Source organism: Mus musculus, chromosome 18 (assembly GCF_000001635.26).
Source record: "Mus musculus strain C57BL/6J chromosome 18, GRCm38.p6 C57BL/6J".
NCBI classification, from domain to species: Eukaryota; Metazoa; Chordata; class Mammalia; order Rodentia; family Muridae; genus Mus; species Mus musculus.
The window spans coordinates 62389322-62409723 of NC_000084.6; the positions used below are offsets into that span (position 1 = coordinate 62389322).

Genomic DNA, 20402 nt, shown 5'->3' on the forward strand with positions numbered 1-20402 from the left:
AGAAAGAAAGAAGAATGTAAAAGGAAGAAAAAAGAAATAAAAAGAATGCTACCTTTTCTAGCAATTTGGAGAACACATCTCAAAACAATTTTGTCATTTGTATCTCCTGCCAACCAGAACGGCAAACTCAACCAAACTATTGCCAACAAATGTTGGAGCAGATGCAAAGTAAATAGAATCCTTATTCATTGTTTAGAATGCAAAATGTTGTAGCTACTCTGGAAATCAGTATAGAGAACCCTCAAAGATCTAAAAGTAAATTTCCCCTCAGAGCCAGATGTACCCAAAGGACTCAATATCCTACCCCACAGATGCTTACACGGGCACATTCACTGCTACTCTATTCACAATAGCTAGGAAATGGAATCAACCTAAATGACCTACACCTGATCAGTAGGTAATGAAAACATGGTTCATATACACTATGGAATAATATTTAGCTGGATAGAAAAAAGAAGAAATTATAAAATCTGCTGATAGATGGATAGAGCCCAAGAAGATCATATCGAGTGAGGTAACTTGACTAAGAAGACAAATGTCACGTGTTTTCTTTAATCTATGCTTAAAAGTTCCCAGTGTTCAGATGTGAGGATATAACCTGGAGTAATTGCCGGAACCAGAAAAGGAAAAGGAAACCATGGTGATGAGAGAAAGAGAGAGGAGGCAGGGGAATAGCAGGATACAAATTAAAGTGGAGAATGGGAAAAATATGCAGGTGAAACATCTCCAACTATGATAAATCACAGTGGCCAGCATATAGGACCGCACGCTAACCCTAAGGGGGCAAGAGCGGCATGCACACCTCAGTGGTAACCAATAGCTCTTTAATTGTACTTAAGACCTGTTCAACAAGAGGGAAATCATGCCATACAGTGGTAGTATACCTAACTTCCTTGGCTTAGAGAATTCATGGATATTGTAATGATACCTGCAAATAACACTTTACTAAATTATCACAATCCCTAGCTACATCTTATGTGCTTATCCGTATGCATCCAGAAGAGCATAGTTGTCAACCCTCATCACTTCTCATTCAACCCACAGAGTTCATTTTAGAAAACCACAATCAAACCCTAAGATTGTGGTGCCTAGTCACAACTGATATATCTACAACACAACTCCAGAACCCAAGACCCAAGGATCTGAGAAAGAGAAGGCAGAAAGATTATAAGATCGAGAAGAATAGAAAGTTTGTTGTGAGATTGTATCTCCTAGAAAGTCAGAGAAACCACACCCATGCAGTCTCATCATTTTGGTTACCAGAACAAGACCAACACCAATAGACATGCTAAGATGGAAGGAGGAAAGCTTGTGGGGCCTCATTCGTAGACAAAGAACTACAGGCAAGTAAGGAATTCTGAAAGGGAAAGATATAGTCTTCTCCAGGGTAGAGCCCCCAACCCCAATTGGTTATCCGATACAAAGTAGTTAGCCCCTAAATATAATACATACACATAACATTATACAGACTGAAAAGGTTGTATTTATATGCTTATGTATGTAAATATTTATCAACAATTGAAGTATAAGTAAAATCATAAATTTGAGAAAGAGCAAAGAGGGCACACACGGGAGGGATTACAAGGAGAAAAAAGGGAGAAATTTATATAATTATAATTTTTAAACATTAACTTGCTATAAACTATTATATATGATTCTGTAACATAAAAAAGGAGAGGAAGGTCTGATTCAAGGAGAGATATAAATATGAATCTGCCTATGCTTGGGTGAACTACCATTAGTCTTCCCTTGTTTTCCTGTGCCCTGTTTCCTTCCCTGCCTTCTGTTAAGGCTGCATGAATGATAGTGTATGTATATGTAAGTAGGTACACACATGTAGACAGTGAACTGTTATTTTTGAGACTCTCTTTACATCTTTATGCCACATTAAGATATTGAATATTTCCTGTTTCTGTCACACACTTTCCCATTGAAAGCCATCCTTTCCAGATTCTTTCTTATGAACTTTCAGCACATTTTTTCCTTATCTATTCTATTGCCATGGTTTTAGACAAGCTATATTTGCAAAGGCTCCTATACGTTCTTGCCATCTCTTTGTCTAAGTGCTGTTTGTGTTTGTCATTCCAACAACCCTTAGTCAAATGACAACATTCCACCTTAATGATCAGTCACTGACCAGGCTGCTTTTCTTGCTATGCTGTGAACTAAATAACCAGGACAAATGTCAATACCATTTGTTCATACCTGAAATGACCAAAAAGTGTGAAGGACAGTAGCTAGCAGTTCTAGGTTACATACTACTTACAGAATTTATAGGTACATACTACCAAGCTATAGGTTAAGTCTTTTGTTTGCATCTTCTTAAACTCATAATAACTTCAGTGTCCAGGTCACAGTTAGGAAATATACTGGAAAGTATTTCTGTTCTTTGGAGTATAACACAAGAAACACTTTGTCTTCTCTGGAGAATCAAGTTATCTCTCCAGGTGTATGATGCCAACAACCACGAGTTATGCATCAAAGAGATAATTGGTGGCCCTAATGTACCTAACTCAGGAAATAGTTTACTCAAATATTTTGTTTAAGTAGGTCAACCAAACTACAAATCAATCAATAAATTTTAGAGCTAAACCATACCACAAATTAACTAGATTTATATATATATATATATATATATATATATATATATATATATATATGTGTGTGTGTGTGTGTGTGTGTGTGTGTGTGTATGTATATATGTATATATGTGTGTGTATATATATATATATACATACATATATAAATATATATATAAATATATATTACTCTATAGGTACAGTACACATTCCTCTTCCCAACCCCTGAAACTTTTATAAAATCTATTATATTATAGGCCACAAATCAAGGCTTATCAAGTACAATAAAATCAAAAATAATTCTTCATATCTTATTAGAACATTGTGTAGGATAACTAGAAACCAACAGTAAAAGAAAACACAGAGACACCACAAACACACGGAGAAGTAACAATACACTTTTGACTGGGTAGTAAGGCATTGAAAAAGCACAGGAGAGATTTAAAAATTCTCAGACTCAAAAGAAAATGGCAATCTAGCTTATCAAACTTCTGGAAGCTAAGACAGTTCTAAGAGGGAAACATATAGTTATTAGTATTAGAGTAAAATAATCAGATATGTCTCATATAAATAATGACACATCTCAGGGTCCTGGAAAAGAACAAGACAAACCTAAATGCAACAGATAGCAAGACACAGTAAAAATCAGGGCAGGAGGTAATGAAATAGAAAAGAAAAGAATAATATAAAGACTCAATCACAAATGGTTATTCATTTGCAAAAATAAACAAGATGGTCAAACCCCATATAAACTAAGAAAAAAATGGAGGACGCAAATTAATAAAATTAGTGATAGAAGCGGGGAATGTTATAACGAATCTCAATGAAATCCAGAGTTTCCTTAGGAAATACTTTGAAAAAAAGGAAAAATTTCTAAACATGTTTTACCTACCTAAATTAAATCAAGATATAAGCAGTCTGAAACAGACCCATAGCAAACAAGAAGACTGAAACAGCAATAAAAAGCCTCTCCACAAGGAAAAGCCTAGGATGGGGAGGATTTACTGCTGAATTCTATCAAATCTTCAAGTAAACATTCACACTGGTATTTTTTTTTTAGGTTTTTTTTTGAGACAGAGTTTCTCTGTATAGCCCTGGCTGTCCTGGAACTCACTTTGTAGACCAGGCTGGCCTCAAACTCAGAAATCCACCTGCCTCTGCCTCCCGAGTGCTGGAATTAAAGGCGTGTGCCACCACGCCCAGCCACAGTGGTATTTCTTAAACTATTCTACAAAGTAGAAATGAAAAAAATAAAATACCAGCCAACTTACTCTACAATGTCAGTATTAGCCTGATATTCAAACCAAATAGAAACACATCTGAGACTCAACCTATGGACTTGTTTGCCTGATAAGCACAGATGCCAAATTTTTCAATAAAATATTTGCAAGCCCAATTCAAGAACACGTGAAAAGAATCATACACACTTACCGGGTTGCTTTCAACCCATCAGTACAAGGCTTGTTGAACATACACAAATCAATAAACCTACTACAATATGTATAGTAGACTTGAAGACAGAAATTACATGGTCATCTGAACTGATAAAAGGCATTTGTAAAGGGTCAGCATACCATCACCATAAAAGTCCTAAAGAAGCTACAAATAGAAGGAACATATCTTAATATAACAACGGTTGTACAGCTAGGACCATAGCCAGCACTATTCTAACTGGAGAAAGCCTGTTGTAGAGCACTTCTCTATAATCTGAAGCAAAACAAGTCTCCATTTTCTCTATTCTTATTCAATATAGTGCTCAAATTTTGAGATAGAAATAAATAAGAAAGAATATACAAACAGAAAAAAGTAAAATTGTCATTATTTGCAAATTATGTGAACTTAAACCATTCAAAAGACTCTGAAAACTCATAGTTCTGATAAATACTTTTATCACAGTATCATACAAAATCAACATACAAAAAATCAGTATTCTATATACTGACAATGAATGTATGGAGAAACAGCAAACCACACTAATTACAAGATCTAACCAAGTACTTGAAAAACTTTTCTATGAAATTGTACAAGAGTCTAGAAGATGAAAAGGTTTCTCAAGGTCACAGATTGGCAGAATTAATGTTGTAAAATGCCAATATTACCAAATGTCAAATTAAGTATAGGTTCACATTACCAAAAGTATCTAGAAATGCAATATAATCTCCATAAGATTGCAAGAAAAAGCCTTCCTGAAACCCCAAATAGACATGAAACATGATCTCAAATTATAAGTCTGTAGTAACAATAATAGCATTGCATTCTAAACAGAAAACAGATATGTAGGCCCAACAGAATAGAAAAAAGGATCCATAAATACATCCATATAACTTTTTTTTTCCATTTTTTATTAGGTATTTCGCTCATTTACATTTGCAATGCTATACCAAAAGTCCCCCATAGCCACCCACCCCCTCTCCCCTACCCACCCACTCCCCTTTTATGGCCCTGGCGTTCCCCTGTACTGGGGCATATAAAGTTTGCGTGTCCAATGGGCCTCTCTTTCCAGTGATGGCCGACTAGGCCATCTTTTGATGCATATGCAGCTAGAGTCAAGAGCTCCGGGGTACTGGTTAGTTCATAATGTTGTTCCACCTATAGGGTTGCAGATCCCTTTAGCTTCTTTGGTACTTTCTCTAGCTCCTTCATTGGGGGCCATGTGATCCATCCAATAGCCGACTGTGAGCATCCACTTCTATGTTTGCTAGGCCCAGGCATACTCTGACAAGAGACAGCTTTTAATACATAATTTTGACAAAGGTGTTGCAGTAACTAAAATTCACTGTCAACTTAACTGAATTTAGAATCACCATGGAGGCACAATTCTGTATGTATCTAGGAGGGTGTTTTCAGGAAGGTTAAACTGAGGTGTGAAAACCCACCCCTAATGTGGGTGGCACCGTGCCAAGGGCTGAGTGTCTGGGCTAAACAGAAATGGAAAGCCACGCTGATTTCTCTCTGATTCTCCACTGTGGGAGAGAGTGTGAGCAGCTCCCTCCCTTGTTTATCATGACCTCCCCATCATGATAGACTGTGTCCTCAAACTGTATCCAAAACAAACTCTTCCTTAAGTTATGTTTGTCAAATATTTTGTCATGACACTAAGAAAAGTTTCTCAAGAACACATCGGAGAAAACCCTTTTAAACAAAGGGTGCTGGGAAGCCTGGATCTTTCCATGCAGAATAAAAGTAGATCTGAGTCTCTCATTTTACACTAAGATAACTGCAAATGAATTAAAGACCTTTGAAACGTTAAAGGAGCTAAAGGAACACTTCACAATGTAGGCAGAGGCAAGGACTTTGTGCAAAGGACTTCTCCATCATAAGACACGAAGAATCAACACATAAAATTCCAAGTGATTAACAAGCTCCTGGACAGCAAAGAAAATTAACAGCGGCATCAAGACACAGTTCTATGAAAACAAATCTTTACTATCAGACAAAGAATCTGTATCTAAAACATGTAAAGAACTGAAAAAAAATACATTTTCCATAACTTCAGGAACACGATTTACTCATTTGAAAAAGAATACCACAGAGGAATAAATGGAATTTAAATGTTAATTTTCCTTTTACTTGCATGTGATTAAAGATCAGTTGGTGCTTCACCAAAAAAAAAAAAAAATATTCTCAGTAGATGAAACACAGGCAGCTTATTGTCATTGGAATTAACCCTGCTGAAACCACCATTCCCCAATGATACAATATTTTCCACTGCTCCAGGAAAGTTTTTATTGTAAAAATAATGTGCAACCCTTATGATATCGTTGTCAATATGCAATTAGCACCACACGCGGTAGCCTTTGTATATATACCCAATTTGAATGAACAACTGTAAAAATCAAACATCAAAATAACTTCCAGTCAGTCAATGGGCTGGTGAGCCGACTTCCTTAAAAGGAGACTATTATGTGGCAGATAAATATAATTAAAAGGGCTCAGCTTTCTTAGCCATCAGGGAGAATGTAAATTATATCAGTCAGAATGGCAACCACGAGGAATGCAGATGAAAATGTGGGAAAGGGGGCACTTTCATATACCGCGGGTGGAAATATAAACTTGCAGAGTCTCTGTGGACATCAGTATGTGTACGTTTCACAAAACAACAGAAAGTGGAACCACCTTGTTATCCAGCTATACACAGTCACCAGGGATATACCTAAAGGACTTCAAGTCCCACCACAGTGCTTCTTACACGTCTGTGTTTATTCCTATATTATTCACAATTGCTAAGAAATGGAACCAGCCTAGGTATCCACCAACAGACAGATAAGGCAAATGTGGTACTACACCAGGCAGTTACTTCTACTGAGTTGTAAAGCAGACCTAAATGATGGTCTTAGGAAGCTCACTCCTACTCCATTCTATGGTCTCAGCTCACTACCCTCTCCCTTCCATGTACATTGCTCCAAACACAGGGTTTCCTAGACCTCCTTAGGTTCCCAGAGTGAGCCAAGCACACCCCCACCTCCATCCTTCTCAGAAGATGCTGCCCTCTCACCCTATACACGGCAGATAAATGGACTTTTATTGAGTAGTAAAGAAAAATGAAATCATGACACTTGGTGGAAAATTTAAGAGTTATAAGTCATCATGGTAAGCAAAATAAGCCAGATTTCAAAGACAAATACCTCGTGCTTTCCCTTATGTGTGGAACTTAGCTTTAAGTTTACGTGTGTGGAAATAGGTCCACGTGTATGTGCGTGAAGAGGTCATGAAAGGGGACCATGAGAGGAGAAGAGGAGGCAGGCATAGACATAGAGAGATGTAGACGAAACAGAGAAGGCACAGGAATATCTATAGGTCATGAAAGCAGAGGTGTGTTGACGGGGAGGAGAAGACAAGAGAGCGGAGCAGCTGTACAAGGAAGGCTGGGCTCAGGGGATGGAGAACAACACATGTGTGAAAACACTCTCTGCTCTATATGCTAACTTTTAAAATTAATTAAAAATACAACTAGTTATGACACGTAATTACAAGGCACTCCTGAAGCATCTAGGACAACAACAATCCTGGAGTCATGGGTGACAGCCCAGCTAATAAGATATTTGATCCTGGACTGAAGGAAATGTGACAGCTTGCCAGGTAAAGGTGAAAGGTGGGAGTGGCTAAAAGCGAAGGACGTCTTAGTGGGGGTTATATATTTTTCTGTCTCGGAGCTGATTATGCTGCAGTGTCAAAAATAAAACTAGAAAGGTAACTAGGTCAAACTTTGGTATTTTACTAAAATAACAATGGAAGGCTATTTACAGGATTTGTAGCAAAGAGAGAAAATTAGTACTTATTTTTCTCTGAAAATTCTCCAAATTTTGACTTCAGTAATATGACTTGTGAAAAAGAAGCCAGAACACTAAACTAAGAGCTAGCTTACTCACTCATTAATTCCTTCTTCCAGTATTCCACAAATTGCTGTTTTAACACTGCTATGAATTGTTCACGTCAGTATTGTGGGAACTAGAAAGAAATCAACCTAATAAACCAATTTACTGCTTCTTCTAACCTTCTACTAAGATTCTCATTTGCCTCTCTCTGTCTCTGTCTGTCTGTCTTTCTCTGATGCTCAGGGGGAGGCAGGCCAGGTAACTGTTACAAACATCAATATAACACATGGCAAAGGGATGGAGAGTGAGGAGGTTTATTTTAAACTTGGGTGGCCAGAAACATTCTCTGTCTGCAGAGGAGAATCTGAACAGAGACCTGAACGAAGGGAAGAGGATGCTGATCAGATCCCAGATGGAGAGTTCCGGGTGGATAGGAAGATTCGGAGCTGGGGGGTGAGAGGGCAGCATCTTCCGAGAAAGCTGGAGGTGAGAGTGTGCTTAGCTCATTCTGGGAACTTAAGGAAGCTGGGGAACGTCTGTTTCTGGAGTGATGTACGGAAGGGAGAGTAGTGAGTTGAGATCATAGAGTCGAATACGAGCAAGCTTCCTAAGATCAGCATTTAGGTCATGGTGAGGGCTTTGGGTGTGGCTCTCCAGTGAGTGACGAGTCATGTCAGGGGTGGTAAATACAGAAGTGGTATATCCCACTTTTTAACATTTTGCAAAGTGTATGTGTGACTGCACTGTATGTGGAAAGCAGTGGAACCTGGATCCCCAGTTTGGGAGCGTGAGAGAACAGGCAACCATGAAGCCGGGCGCTACTGAACAGAAGCTGAACAGAAGCTGATAAAGGGCCACACAGAAGGTGACATCTAGAAGACAGAGTTAGAAGAATCTGCTGACATGTGTGAGCATTAGAGAAGGAGGCCTATGAAGAATTCTCCCATATCACTGCCTGGTTAACTGGAAAGGAGGGTTTGCCATGTAGGAGACTGGAAAGCAGACGGAGGCAAGAGAAGCAAGGGTTAAATTGAGGCCATATTAGATCTCAGCTGACCAGTGGGCAGCAGATCAAATGGGTAAGAGGATAGGTGTTTATGATTGTTTAGACAGAGACAAAACGGGTTGACATAAAGTTGGGGAGAAGTGAGAGACTGCATAATAAGGAAGAAAGAGGTGTGACACTTTGTCTCTGGCTCAGCCAATGGGAAGGTGCTGCTCAGGTAAAAAGAATGACACTATATGTGTGTGTGTGTGTGTGTGTGTGTGTGTGTGTGTGTGTGTGTGTCTTCAGTGACCCCCCTAATCTTATTGTTTCCACACAATATTCTTTGATGTTTTTATTTATATTTTAGTATTTTTGAGATGTGGTCTTTCTTATGTAGCCCTAGCGGTCCTAGAACTCACTCTGTGACCTACACTGGCCTCAAACTTAAGCCGGTCTTTCTGTCTCAGCCTCCCAACTTCTGAGATTATACCCGTGTGCCACCACACCTGTTGTTCCTATTCTTCTTTCGATCAAATTTATCTCTGGCTCCTAAAGATCGAGGGCCATCAATTTTTTCTGCATAAGCAGACAGAGAGTAGGTAGTTTCAGCTCAGCTGGTCATAAAGCTCTGAAATAATCACTGGATTCTATCTATGTCGTATGAAAGTCACCATAAAAATCCCTAAAGCCATGAAGGGTGATGTTTGTGTTCCAGTGAAAGCTTTATTTACAAAAATGCAGTGGGCCAAGCTTGGCCACTGCTATTGTTTGGCTGTGCCCACAGCAGAGTAGTTTTAAGCAAAGGGCATATTTTATTTTTCTTTCCCTTCTTTTAAATAGACTGGGAGCAGTTCATTAGCAGACTACTATGGGAAAATCTCCCCTCAGTTGAGTGCTTCTTGAAGTAAATGATTGATAAGAGAGAGGCTGTATACAGTTCCCCTTCTCCTCAATCCCACACCGACATTCTTACAGACAAGGTAATCCTTTCCAAGAAACCATCGGCCAAAAGCTGAAGAAACACCATACGTTTAGCACAAATGAAGATATTTCTGTACTGAGCAGGCATTTTTCCCAAACAGTTGTGGGTAGAGACATATTGGCAAAATAAGTCAAGAGATTCTATATGGAATCCACAAATAAATATAAATGTATCTCTGCAACTACTCTCTCTCTACTTTGTGAGAATGAAGTTTCTTAAAGCGTTAGAGCCTCTTTTATGGCCTAATTTATGGACACGATCATTAAGCATTTTCATTTCCCAAAGGGATGGATCCATGATCGTTAACGCACTGCAGTGGAGAGGATCTGCTCTCGTGTATTGTTACCGTGTCAAAACTGATCCGACTTTGCTTAACAGCCTCACGCATGGCTCAGAGAACAGCGCCTTTGATCTTGATATCCTTTGTCTTTCTTCTTTCTTTTGGAATTTTTAACTCTGAAATGCTGTGTACAGACAACCTCTTTGAACTTGGAGGCTCTCTCATGCCCGTTATGTATGATCTTCGGTTTCAAAAGCTCTACTAGGAGCTTCCAGGAGAGTGCTGGTTCCAGTTCAGAATGACCTGTTACCACACAAGTACCAGCTACCTACTTCTCTTCGAAATCAGTGGAAATTATTTTAATACTAAAAGAAATTCCATTATATATTAATTTCTATCTCATAGGACTAGTAAGTCTACTCTCTTTTTCCCTACCATTTTTTATACCCAGTATGTTTTTTTTTCTGGCTAATAAGCATATTAGCTGTCACCATCAACCTATTTTTCCTAAGCTCGTAGACAGAAGTGTCTTTTCTTAAAAGGAAATTTACTCAGTTCCAAATTAGCATGCTCCAACATTAGTGGGATAGCACTGAACTTACAATCAGAATCCATGGGCTTAAATTTCAGCTCCACCCTTTGACAGAAGTAGGATATTGTCTCAGAACCAGGTGGCGGCATAGTGATATCAGATGGCGTAAGTGTGAAGATGGAATAAGCCAGCATTAAAAAGAGAAAAAAACCTTCCTTTCGTGCATTGTGTCCCATATGGAGCCGTGCAGGCGATCATTGTAAAGATCTACCCACTCCCAAGCAAGGTTCTCAGCTCAGGAGAAAAGCACTTGGGAAAGATGGGAGGATGCAGATTCAGACTAATGGCCCCTTTCCAAGTATTCAAGTCATGCTCTTCGGAGTTCATTTCACAAGCCAGTGGCATCAGCATCAACTGGGAACTGGCTAGAACTGGCCTCTAGCCGTAAAGCGTTGAACTGGAAACTGTTATGAGTGGGCTTGGCAATCTGAGTGTTAATCAAGACCTCTGGGTGACTACTGCTGAGGCAGAAGAGGATGCCTCGGATTAGGAAACGGTCCCACACACATACGATTATCTATTCCTTCAGTTTAAAAAAGGCACTCAAGGAAAATCAGTCTATCGAAAAATTAACTAAGAGACCTCAACATTTACTGAAACAACACAAAGTAACATAGGGCATAAGAAATAATATCTCTTCCAGAAAAGGCTTCCTAGTGACTGTAATGTTATCTGGAATGTGGAAATAAACCAAGACTTAACAAAGGAGAGCACACAGAGATTGTTCGTTCATTCTGAGGGTGCATAGCAAGAGGGCTAGCCTTCATGCCTTGCATTTAGCCAAGACTCAAAGATGAGCCCAAGAGCAGAAAAGCCCTGCAGTGAGCAAAACCTTCAGAGGTGCCCTGAGTGGGGACTGCAGGTGACGGGAAGCAGGAGATGCACTTACAGGAAGCACACATCTTCTGTAATCGGCTTGGAAGCCTTATTGTCTTTCTATTGCTAGTCTTGTGCTGTTAGTAAGTAGAAGGAGAAACTAGGGAAGCGGAGAGTGGAACAAGCCTCATGCATTCAGGTGTGGATTCTGCAGATTTTCAGCTAGAATTTCACTGTTATACGTAGTCTGGTTATTGTAGGGTTGGTCTCTCAAGAAGCCGCAGGGGAAAGATGCATTTGTGTAACAGAACTAGAATATACTTTTGAAAGATACAGTTACACTATCGCTTATGTTATTTGCTAACAATGACCACCTTCTTATGTTCTACTACTACTTTAGTTAAAATGGTGTTCTTAAAAGTAATTTACATGAGAAATATTTCCAATACAAATATAAATAATTCCTGTGCATAGTCCAGTGGTCATAGATTAATTAATGGAAAGTTGCTAAAGAACACACATTACATAATTACAGAAACAATATATGCTTTCAAAGCAAAAATTCAGAGGACAAAGTTAAAAAGATATATGTAGCTGTCTTTGGCTACTCTTCGGTTCTTCTTTCTTCCACCCTTCTCCACCCTTTTTCTTTCATCCTTTCAAACTCCTAACCCTAGATAAGAGAGAAAAGGGGATAGAGAGGAAAGGAAAGAGATTCTTGAATAAAGTCAGGAGTCAGACTCATTAGATTGCTTCCTGCTACTGAGGAGCATCCAGTTCCTTGGGACAAATTTGATCTTTGCCATCAGGATAACTTATTTCTTCTTGTTTCTCCTTTACACCCAGCTTAACAAACTGTGACTAACAACCAACCAACAGCTTACCATGTGTCTTGGGGACCGTATTATTTATATACCCTCTTAAAAGTCCCCAGTATTCCAAATGTCACACAATCACAGAGCTATCCACAGCTAACAAAATCATGCTCCTTCTGGAGCAAGAAAACCATAATCAGCTTCTGTGGACAATCTGAAGCAGCCTCATATCCCATACCTAGGATTTAAATTAAAGCATATTGTTATAATATTTATCTGTTTTTTTTTTAAAGAAACCAAAATTCTTACTACAGGTATGGGTTATATTTTCAAAGCTGTAAGTACAAAAGGGATTGTGTTTTGAGCCCAACCAATTCCATAGAAACCAAGGGCAGTTGAAGAATTTTTTTAATCAGTTATATTCCAGAGGCTCTGCCCCTATCTGAGAAGGTATTGATGACTAGTAGCTTTTCTTGGAGAGTGGGCTTTTATTTCGATGAGCAATGGTTAATGAAGAAACTTATAGATATATAACTGGTCATAGTACTTTGAATAACTGACCATTGTGTGCTTCATAAAGGAAAGAAAGGATACGAAAACCAGAGGAAGGAAAGGAGTCTAAGAATGATGTCTTCTGAACACATGATCCTCAAACCTGTAGCCATGGTTACATGCCCAAGAACTATATAAGACTGGGCATCAGTGGATGATGAGGGAGAGGTTCATGGGGCCCCACCCATCCCGATGAATTATTGGCAGTTAGTGCCTCCTGGCAGAGGGAAGTTCTGGTTTTTTAGTGGTATAACCACTGGTAAGTTGCCTGTAAATATAACCACTGGTAAGTGGCTCACACTCGTGTTCTTGCAAACAACCCCACTCATGCTCAGTAGGTCATAACATAATTAAATTATAAAGATGTGGAAGTGTAAGGGGGACTCACTCGGAAGACAAGGGATTCCAGATGAAGTTAGAGAGGCTGAGTCAGAGTAAGGGAGAGGGGATGAATTTGATTGAAATATACTATATACATGTATGATATTGTCAGATAAGACATTTAGAATATTAAAGAAAAAAAGCAAGAACAATAGTAACACAAAACAACTACGTCAAACAACATAACAAATCTAGTATTTGGTATCTTAAAGACAGACATCAAGAAAGGAAGGAAGGGAGGAAGGAGGGAAAGAAGGAAGGGAAAGAAACAGAATGTATAATGGTATGAATAGACGGTGGCATCTTAGGCTATCTGAGCCTGTCAATTTGCTTCAATCAAAGAGTAAGCTCTCTAGTATTTTCTTGATAAACTTGGAATGAGATGCATATCTGAGCTGAGTTCTGCCCTCCCACAGGGTCAGGGTTGGAAGCTCTACCTTCTAATGTCAGTCCTTAACTTCAATCCCCAGCCAATAAAAGATTTGCATCTCAAAAAGAGGCAGAGAAAGAATTTCTAATAACAAGTTTTTGTTTGTTTGTTTGTTTGTTTGTTTGGTTTGTGAACTAGAAATAGAGATCTCAGAGCCTGGGGTTGGAGGGGTGGGGGGATGTAGGGGGGAAGCAATATAAAACAAACAAACAAACAAAAAACCAAAACACTATCTAAAGGTTATTGAAGGTGGGATAAAAATGAAAGCCTAAATCTACATTACATTAAGCAAACTTGTTTAAGTCAACATGTATTTTGCATTTTGAACAGACTCACTTAAAATACACTAAATGTATTTATTGTATTTAGGGCTGTCCACTTGGGACTGGACAACTTATCAGGACCCTTTTCCTGAAGGCAGAAAAATTTCTCTCCCTCTCTCATCAGCCATCAGTTGACACTGAGGGAAGGGCTCTTGTGGGATTTCTCATCTTGCATACCATTGTCATCTTCAGGTTTTGCTTAGGCACCCATGGATTGAGTGTCCATGGGTCCAGCTTCTCTGTTGTATCTAGAAGATGCAATCTTGTAGCATCTATACTGGTCTTCCATATCTTACAATTTTTCAGGGCCTTTACACAGTATTCTCCAAGCTGTCGGTGTATGGGTTTCAGTGTAAATGTATTATTGAGGCTGAACACTCCACAGTCAGTTGTTCCGTGTGTTTTGGTCAGTTGTGGCTTTCTGTAGTGCTTTGTCTCTGCTGCTGAACAAGCTGCAATGGTAAGGGGTGAGAGCTATTCTTGCCTGTGCACATAAGGATAGATATTACAAATGCAACTGGGAATTTTCCTGAATTGGAGAAAGTAGCAGTAAAGTCCCCACCAACAATGGATATATGCCTAGGTTTACAATACTGGGCATGATTTCCTTCCTATTGAAGGGGGCCTTAGGTCTAATTAGACAGCTGTTGGTTACCTCCACGGTACGTGCCAATATTGAACCTTTGGGAATATCTTTTTCCCAGTCTGTAGGCTGTCTAAAAGCTTTTTAATTTAATGAAGCCATTTGTCAACAGGTATTATTTCATTCAGAGCTGGAGTCCAGTTCAGAATGTCTATGTCTACATCTTGAACCATCGGCCCTAAGTTGTCCTCTGACGTCTTCGGTGTTTCGGGTTCTACATTAAGGTCTTTGAAACGTTTGGCAGTAACTTTTGTAGATGGTGAAGACAGGATCTAGTTTGATTTTCTAGGTATACACCTCCAATCTTCCCGGCATTCTTTGTTGAAGTGGTTATCTTCCCCACCCCCATGTGCATTTTGTCATCTTTGCCAGAAATTAATAGGCATAGGCTCATGGGTTTATACCTGGACCCTTTATTCTTTCTAACTGATCTACAAGTTTGTCTTTATGCCAAAACCAGGCTATTTTTATTGCTATGATTCTGCATTACAACTTAAAACTCTCTATAGTGATATCTCCAGAATTGTTCTTTTTACTCCAGATTCTATTGGTTATTTCAAATCTTTTGTAATTCTATATGAATATTACAAAACTAAAGCAAAGTATTTCATTCAGCTACAATGATGCATTTTATAACCTGTCATATATAGTGGAAACAAAGACAATTTATCAGTATTTTCAAAGTCCTTGGGAAGTTACTCTTTGAGATTCAGGGGTGATATAGTCAGTATTCCCAGGAATCCTCAAAAATCATTTTACAGATATAATCTTCACACTATATCATTATTTGGTTAGCTAAAATTCTTGTTTAAAGGACATAGTGCACTGTCTAACATTCAAGGAAAAACTAACTCAGGCTGTCGGTGGGCCTTCTTATGGAGCTCTGTATTTGGTTTATTAAGTTTTTCATTTCCAGTATTTCAGGTTTTGTCCCCAGTATCTCTTTTTGTCATCAATCTCTGTCCTGACTTTATTTGACTCAGTATTTATTTTCTGCTGTTCTAGTTGTGTGCTAAAACAAGAGAGTTTTGCTGGCATCTTTCCTCTCTTGGCTGCAGTGACATGCAAGCTTTGCCTTTTTCTCTTTCCCTCTCTTCTTTTCTCTTTAAAGTATCTGTTACTGAGAGTACAGTGTTTGTTTTCTGAGACTCTCTCTTAGACATGGCTGTCTGGTCACGCCCTTTCACCAGTATTCCGAATGTCACACAATCACCGAACTCCCCAGAACATGCAGAATGGACTCTGAATTTTTTCCTGTTCTGCTTTAGTTCCTGTATTTGATTTGCTTGTGGGCTAGAGATCTTTGGCCATCACTTAGCTCTTGAGACAGCTTGCTTGAGTTCATGACTGTGTGTTCAGCATCTTCTAATGTTACAGTGAGTGCACCAAGATTGTGAGGTGGGGAGGGGCAAAGAAAGAAGCTGGATAGGAATGTTTGAGTGGCTCAGGACCTTCTGTGAGTGCACACTGTGTATTTTCAAAGATGTTTCCTTTGTATATGACAATCCTAAGATGTGGGCTAGCAGGCCTTTCCTCTGGCAGAGATTTTTGTCCAATGCTAAAGGTCTCTCGTCAACATAACGTTATTGTGATGGTCAATTTGTAAATACATAAAAGAATTGTTGTTATCCTGCCTGATCCATTCTCAGTTTTACCCCATACTTATTAGTACATAGTTATTGTACTCTGCTTTTCTCTATTCCTTTAAACATATTCTCTTCGACAAGTTTTTCTGAAGGATACAGGCTAGCCTGGTTTTCAGCATTTCAACACATCAGCCTACAGAAACCTGGAGCTCTCTTAGACTATTTGATTGGTTTTCATTGGACATTTTTGTCATTTGACTTTCATCCAAAGCTGCCTCATGTGTGACCACTGCCCCCACTTCCCACATTTCTATTTACCTTTCCATCCATCATCTGAGTTGCACTGAGATCTTCTTACCTTTCCACCCATGCCCACAGCAACACAAACTGCTATCAAGGAAGTTATTTCCCATCTGTCTTCTACAATGCCGCTCTTCTCTGGTTCTCTGCAGATGCTCTCTACTTTCTTTCCTTCTTCAGCTGGTACCTTCTCTACATCATGTTTAGTCAAGACTCTGACCCCTTCTTGGATGTTTACATTTCTCCCCAAGGCAAATACCATGTGTGTTTCCTGTGTGGCTATCCCTTCCAGTTGTTGCTACAAGCTCCCAGCTGCCTTATTGAACATGCATATGCGCAGCTCTTACTGGTATTTCACACCTTATTTTTCCATCTAATAAAACTATAGCATCTTTCTATGTATGCAAATTAGAAATATGGGTTTGTTTTTACTTCTCACCACCACCCATGACATTATTCTTCTTCCATATTGGATATTAAATAACATATTGCACGCTACCCCTTTTGTAGTAAGCACTGTCTTCTTTGAGTCTACCAATATTTTAAACTTTTTTCATGTTATTGAGATTATAAAATAGCTACAGCATTTCTCCTTTCCCTTCCCTCCCTCCAAATTTTCCCATATTCCTGTGGTGGTTTGAGTATATTTAGCCCAGGAAGTGTCACTATTAGGAATTGTGGCCCTGTTGGAATAGGTGTGGCCTGTTGGAGGAAGTGTGTCACTGTGGGGGAGCTTTGAGACCCTCTTCCTAGATGCCTGGGAGTAAGTCTTCTCCTGTTTGCCTTTGGAACAAGATGTAGAACTCTCAGCTCCTCTAGTGCCACTCCTGCCTGGATGATAATAGACTGAACTTCTGAAGTTGTAAGCCAGCCCCAATTAAATGTTGCCCTTTATAGAAGTTGCCTTGTTCATGATGTCTCTTCACAGCAATGGAAACCCTAAGACAATATCCCTTCCCCACTCTTTTTCAAACTCATGGTCTCTTTTCTCATTAATTGTTATTGTATACATATACATACACATACATATATATTCCTAAATATGATTTTCTCAGTTTCTATATTGTTACTTGTATGAATGATTTTTTGACTGACCATTTGGCACCAGACAACCAGTTTGTCTTCTATGGGAAGACCACCTCTCCTGCCTCGAATGAGCCACCCTCTTCTCTCCTCAGACACACCAGAAATGCACATCGGATCTCATTACAAATGGTTGTGAGCTACCATGTGGTTGCTGGGAATTGAACTCAGGACCTCTGGAAGAGCAGTCAGTGCTCATAAGTGCTGAGCCATCTCTCCAGCCCCCTCTTCTCTCCTCATCGCTCCAATTCTACTCCAAGCCCTGCTCTCTCTGATTCTTCGAGACTCACCTGATAGCTCTTCTGACTTGTTCTCACATTCATTCCCATATGGCACTGTTCTGCTCCTACACTTCTACATCTTTCAGTAGGACATGAGCTTCTCATGAGGGAAGGCTGGCCCTCGGAGTCTACTACTCGGTACGTTCGTGCGCTCTTTTGGGTGCTCTCCTCTCTGAGAGAGAACCCAAACGGTTTTCATGTCTCAAGGCATTTGCTCATAAGCCTCAATCCTTTATTTCCTCTATGTCTGAATCCTCTGCAAAGGTCACCTGAATGTCATCTGTAGTGTTCCTGGACTACCTAACATTTTCCTCTCATTTATTCACTCTATACTACACCCTCGTGTTTATGCCCTTTAGAGTTTTGTAATTCAGAAGTCTGGAGAGATGACTCACAAGGATCTAAATCCAGTCCCTAGAATGTGCATTAAAATGCCAGACATAGTCGCATGCACCTGTAATCTCAGCACGGGTGAAGGAGATACAGGAGGACACTTGGGCTTTGTAGCACGCTACAGTAACTGAACTGGTAAGGTTCAGGGTGAGTGAGACATCCTATTTCAGAACACAAGGTGGAGAGGCGATTGAGGACAGCATCTAAGGTCAACCTCCGGCTTCTGTGTGCATGCACACCCACATGCACTTTCATCCTCCCTCCACAAAATAGAAGAGAATGCGAAAAGAGCATCTGTGTCACACAAGGTTGTAAAAGCCAAATGCCTACACTTCGCCTGAGATTTATAAAATCAGAATCTGCATTTGAGAAAGGAAACTCAGTGAATTATAAACATCAGAGAGAGAGAACAATTTTGCCGTAGTGAGCACAGCTGCATTTGTCCTGTGAATGTCCGCTTCTGTCTTCTCTGTTTCTGCCATAGTGTGAATTCCTTGGGGATGAGGACTGCGACAGTGTCCGGCACAGCACTTAGCATGTAGTTGCCCCTCAGTGTGTATTTGCTGGGTATTAAGACATTTGATCTAACTTTTGAGGCTCAGAGGAAATAAGTGAATTATTTAAAGTCATGTGGCTTATTATTAATAGAACCAGTGTGGAAGCAAACGCCACCTGTAGCATAATCCATACCTTATGTTAGTGCATGCACAGGCTTCTGCTATTTGTAACTTTTATTTGTATTAACGTTGTCCTTTGACATTTGGTTTTATTTAAACTAACCTATATAGAGAACTCAGGTTTAAGTCTTTGAGTTTTCTTTTACCAAGAACAGAGAAAATGTTAAATCCAGCCAACAAGTTAATAGAATTTCTTTGTTAATGGGTCAAAAGATCATTGAAAAAGAAATGAAAGAAAAATTTCTCACAGGAAAGGCTGTCAAAGAACCCATTTAGCATAGATGGCACCTCTGTGGTGAGAACTGTCTAATTGCTCTTGACGGTGTTCCCGGAGGGTTTCAGAGGCAACCCAAGGATCTAACACAGATTTTGAAAGAGTAACTCCTAATTTATTTTACTTACTGTTACTGGAATTTATACTTATTTTTGCCTAACCATAAAAATTCTTTCTATGGTTAAATTGAGCTTATCACTCATAATTTAAAGTTTAGCCTCTTCTGGCTCCTAATTGGCATGCTGCAAATGAACCATGACATTGAACCTCTGTCCCACATTCTTTAAATACACATTCTTTGCAATCAGAGGTATCTATAACGAACACTCTGAACATGTTTTCTCTTCCTAGAAGAAGAAAATCAGCAAAGGGAAAGTGGTTCTAATGGGGAACATGAGCTATGTAGTGAATCCACCTGCTAAGGGTAATATTCCCATCATCCATTGTAGGAAAGAAAGTAACCTAAAATACCCAGCCCAACTGGCCACTAACACAGAAATGTTATATAGTAGCATCCTGATGTATACTCATCCATATATTCTTTTTGTATTATAATAAAACACATACAATTGGCCAGAAATATATTAAATAATGACTATAATCAAATGTTTCTGTAATAAGAAGTACCTCCACAATGGTGTGGAACTATTATCATCAATATTATTTCCAGAAAATTTCCAGCAACTCAAAAGATAACTCCTACCTATTAAGTAATAATTCCCACTGCCCTGCAACCTCAGGCCTGAGGAGTTATTAATTTACTTTCTTTTCTTGTGAATTTGTACCCACTACCTTGCAACCCCAGGTCTGAGGAGTTGTTAATTTTCTTTCTTTTCTTGTGAATTTGTATAGTCTGTTATTCTAATATAAGCAGAATCACATATTTGCTCTTTTATTTCTGGTGCATTTTCACCCAGTATGATATCTTCAGTGTATATCAATATTGAAGCATGTGTCACTCCTTCATTCCTTTTATGGAAGCATAATATTCCAATATATGTATGTATTTACATATCTATTACATCCTGATTTATTTACTGCCTGTTCATGGATATAAGCCACTAGATTATGTCTACAGGCTTTTTATTACTAATGCTGTTAAGAATGTTGGT

At 39.1% G+C, this 20402-nt stretch overlaps 1 protein-coding gene and 1 long non-coding RNA gene across 18 annotated transcripts in view; one reads left to right on the top strand and one right to left on the bottom strand.

The window, feature by feature from the left end:
• The window catches only part of Gm36316, a 33454-nt gene extending 16697 nt beyond the window's left edge, over positions 1-16757 (bottom strand). Inside the window, exon 1 of the long non-coding RNA XR_386277.3 lies at positions 16641-16757. This is a non-coding gene — a long non-coding RNA (predicted gene, 36316). The remainder of the gene's footprint in view (positions 1-16640) is intronic.
• Htr4 (5 hydroxytryptamine (serotonin) receptor 4) overlaps positions 1-20402 on the top strand; it is a 179482-nt gene that overhangs the window by 65776 nt on the left and 93304 nt on the right. The window lies entirely within an intron of this gene.